Genomic DNA, 4,723 nt, shown 5'->3' on the forward strand with positions numbered 1-4,723 from the left:
TTTGTACATGGGAGCAGCCATCCTCACAAAGGAAAATGAAAGTAAAACAGAAAACGACAGGACATGACAAATTAACAAAGACAGCGCTGTTTTACCTTTGGAGTCTGAGATCTCAGATGTCTTTGGGGGGATCCCTGAAGGCCTCCACTAATGTTATACCCAGGTTGCAGGATCCCACCAAGAAGACCATCGAGAGTCAGATTTTACAGTTGTTTTAAAGTTTTATTTAAACGGGCTGCAGCTCGAGTCTCATCCTACACTCCAACACAGCAGAGCCAAGGAGGAGAACCCCAAGCTAAAGATTTGCATGATTTATAAAGGCACACAACCATTGAAGAGCCTTTTTGCTATTCGGGGAATTTTATTGTTCCACATGAATTTTTGGATTGCCTCTTCTATTTCCTTGAAGAATGTGGTTGGAATTTTCATAGGTATTGCATTAAATATGTAGATAGCCTTGAGAAGTACTGTCATTTTCATGATGTTAATCTTTCCAAACCAGGAGCATGGGAGATTTTCCCATTTTCTAAGTTCTGTTTTGATTTCCTTTTTCAAGTTATTAATGTTTTCATCATTGAGGTCCTTCACTTCTTTGGTTAAGTTAATTCATAGGTATTTTATTTTTTGTGGGGCTATTACAAATGGAGTTGCTTTCCTAATTTCAGCCCCACTTTTCTCATTGTTGGCATACAGAATATCAATACCAAATTTCAAACTCTACTATAAAGCCATAGTAATCAAAATAGCTTGGTACTGGCACAAGAACAGACCTCAGGACCAATGGAATAGAATTGAAAACCCAGAAATGAACCTACAGACATATAGCCATCTAATATTTGATAAGGGAACTAAAAAATAGAATGGAAGAAAGACAGCCTCTTCAGTAAATGGTGCTGGAAAAATTGGTTAACTACTTGTAGAAAACTAAAGCTAGATCCTTATATATCACCCTGCACCAGAATCAACTCCAAATGGATCAAAGACCTCGGAGTCAAAGTAGACACTCTGAAAACATTGCAGGATGGAATAGGAGAAACCCTAGGTCTCCTTGGCGCAGGCCAAAATTTTCTTAATAGAGACCCAGAAAAACAACAAATCAAAGAAAGGTTGGACAAATGGGATTGCATGATGTTGCAGAGCTTCTGCATGGCAAAGGACATACCTAGCAAGATCAATAGAAAACCCACGGATTGGGAAAAGATCTTCACTAGCCATACAATGGACAAGGGTCTCATATCTAAAATATAATTGGAACTCAAAAAATTAAACACCCCAACAACAAATCCTCAAAGAAACAACTGCCCAATAAATAAGTGGGCTAAAGACTTAAAGAGAATCTTCTCTGAAGAAGAAAGAAGGATGGCCAATAGACACATGAAGAAATGCTCAACCTCCCTAGCCATAAAAGAAATGAAAATCAAAACAACATTGAGATACCACCTCACTCCAGTTAGAATGGCAAAAATCAAGAACTCTAATAACAACAAATGCTGGAGGGGATGTGGACAGAAGGGAACCTTACTTCATTGTTGGTGGGAGTGTAAACTTGTTCAACCAGTTTGGAAAGTAGTATGGAGGTTCCTCAAAAGACTCCACATAGAGCTCCCTTATGACCCAGCAGTCCCACTTTTGGACATGTACCCAAATGTTTACAAACAAGACCACACTAAAGCTACCAGCACAACTATGTTTATTGCTACATTATTTACCATAGCTAAGATATGGAACCAACCCAGATGCCCCTCAGTAGAGGAATGGATCAAGAAAATGTGGTATATATACACAATGGAATTCTATGCCTCCATCAGAAAGAATGACATTGCCCCATTTGTCAGGAAATGGAAAGACTTGGAAAAATTTATATTAAGTGAAGTAAGCCAAGCACAAAGTAACATAGGTCCCATGATTTCCCCTATTTGCAATATCTAGTATATGTATGTGTGTGTGTGTGTGTGTGTGTGTGTGTGTGAGCACATGACGATGTGTGTGTGCGCAAGTGTGTGTGTGCGTGCACACACATACATGAGTCCTGAAGCTTGACCTCAGGACCTGAGCACCGTACCTAGTTTCTCTTGTATAATGATATCCCTCTCTCACTTGAGCCACAGAGCCTCTTCAGGCTTTGTCCTAGTGATGTGCTCCTGAGAAATGAAGCCCAGGATTTCATATATGGAAAGCACTCTACCACTAAAGCACATTCCCAGCCCTCTACTTCAGCTTTGTTTGTTTAGTTCTGTCTTTTTTTATTGTTGTTGTTGTCGGTTGAATGAGATGAAGTCTTGGCCTGGGTGCTGTCCCTGACCTCTTCAGTTCAAATCTTGTGCTCTACCACTTAAGCCACAGAGCTTCTTCTGGTTTTCTTGTAGTTCATTGGAGCTATGTTTCTCAAGGACTTTCCTGCCTAGGCTAGCTTTGAACCATGATCCTCAGATCACATCCTCCTGAGTAGCTAAGATGAGAGACATGAGCCAAAAGCACCCAGCTTCCCCTTCAGGTTCTTAGTAGTGAATTGGAGATAATAGTCTCATGGTACCTTTTGTGTCTGAGATAGTTTGGAACCCAGATCTTTAGAACTCAGCTTCCTGAGAAGGCAGGATGAGAGACCAGCTACTGACCCCTTGGCTGTGGGCTCTGCTGCAAGGGAGTCCATGGCTCCACGTGGTGGAGTGCTAGCCATGAGCCCAAGACGTAAGGGTCAGCGCTTAAGCCCTGAGTTCAAGTTCATGGCCGAGAAATAACAAAACAAAACCATTGTCTGCTGTAGACAATTCACTAATCTTTGGTAACACATAATTTTATCCCTGACATGGGGACCTATCTGAGCCTCAATATTCTTGTCTGTATAATCATCTAAGTTGTGGAGCTCTTACATAGACAAGATGTAAGAATGCACCCGGTTAAGGACACAGCACATGGCACTCGTTGCACCACTCAGCACACAACATCCTGTTAAAGACTCAGCACCCAGCACCCAATGCAGGACTTAACACACTGCATTATATGAAAGACTCAGCACATAGCACCCTGTGCGGACTCAGAATAGAGCACCCTATGGAGGACTCAGCACATAGCTCCATTCCACAAGCTGTCATTAGAATTAGGGTGCTTTCATCAGTATCGCCATTCTTTGAGGAAAATTTTACAAACCATACAAGTTCACATCTAATGGTTTAGTGGGGTGTTTTTTTGGGGGAGAGGTTGTTAGCCATGGGGCTTGAACTCAAAGCATGGGGTACTGTTCCAATAACATTTGCTCAAGGCTAGAGCTCTACCTCTTGGAGCCACATTTTGAGGTGTCTCTCAGACTTCCTGCAAAGACTGGGTTTTAAAGCTCCTGAGCAGCCAGGATGATGGGCATAAGCCAGGATGATATGGGTAACCCGTGGAGCTGGGTTGCAGCGGTTTACATGTGGTTAAGTCAGGTTAGGTGGCTGCTGTCAGCACCAGTCTCCTAGCTTGATCTGTAATGAGGTATTTGAAGTTCTGTCCTTCTATAATTGCAGTTAGACCATTCTACCTTTTTTTGTTATCAGATCTGGGGCATGAGTAAGAGCTTAGACACTGTCCCTAAACGTTTGTGCTCAAGGCTAGCACTCAATTGACTGAAAGACAGCAGAACTTCTGGGTTTCCTGTTTTGTGGCACTGAGGAATCGAACCCAGATCTTCGTGCTTATTAGGGGAGCACTCAACCACTGAGCCCCAGGAGTGAATGAGGTACAAATAGATAGAGATTGCTGTATATAAATATTATATATACAAAATGAGATTTCTGCATATTATTAAACTATAGATAATATTACTACCAATTATTAGGCATTAAATTATGTCTCCATTTAATGATGTGTCCCAGTTAACAATTAATAAAGCATTAATTAATAATTACTCAATATCCCATTATTGTTTATCATATATGTACATATATCCATATATATAATTAGATATTTCATAGAATGAGACCAATGTCTATATATTATTAAATTATGCATCATGTGTTACTACCAATTATTAGTTATTTAATTATGTCTCCATGTAATTTTTATTCTGTTAATGCTTAATAAAATATCAATTAAACTTAGTGCACAGCCTACACTTATTGTATCTAATTTTATCCTAGAATGATTCACTACTAATTCAATCTGTTTATTATTTACTATAGTGGCAATTCTTCAACCTATGATGTTTTTTACCTTCATTACATCCTATTACATAGAATATAGATTTGCATCCAAATTATACATCCTACCTGATACAGAGCACATTCACAGAAAAGGAAAACGTGTCATGCTCAGCTTCTCACTCCAAAATTACATTTTGGCAGTGCTGGGATCTAAACTCAGGCAAAGAAGGCTCAGTTCATGAATGGTTGACTGCCAGCACAGTAGCCACTAGTCAATTCAGCTGCCAGGCAGTTCCCAGGCCCTGAGATAGTGCCCTGTATGTTGACTCCAAATTGTGCTTAATGAAGTTATTCATTTTATATTCATTTACCATTTATTTTATTGACTGCTACAACACATGGAATATTTACTACATTTATTAAATAAGATATAGAATTGCCTATGCATGAAACTTCACACTTGACACCCAGGACTTTCACAGAAAAAGAAAACATGTGTCACCCTGTGTCTTACTGCACGATTCAATTTTTGTGAGTACTGGCATCTGAACTCAGCCTACAAGGCCCAATTCATGAATGGGTGAGTGTCAGCATGCCAGCCTGGG

This window comes from Dipodomys spectabilis, unplaced genomic scaffold (assembly GCF_019054845.1).
Source record: "Dipodomys spectabilis isolate Male_0828 unplaced genomic scaffold, ASM1905484v1 ptg000479l, whole genome shotgun sequence".
Taxonomy (NCBI): domain Eukaryota; kingdom Metazoa; phylum Chordata; class Mammalia; order Rodentia; family Heteromyidae; genus Dipodomys; species Dipodomys spectabilis.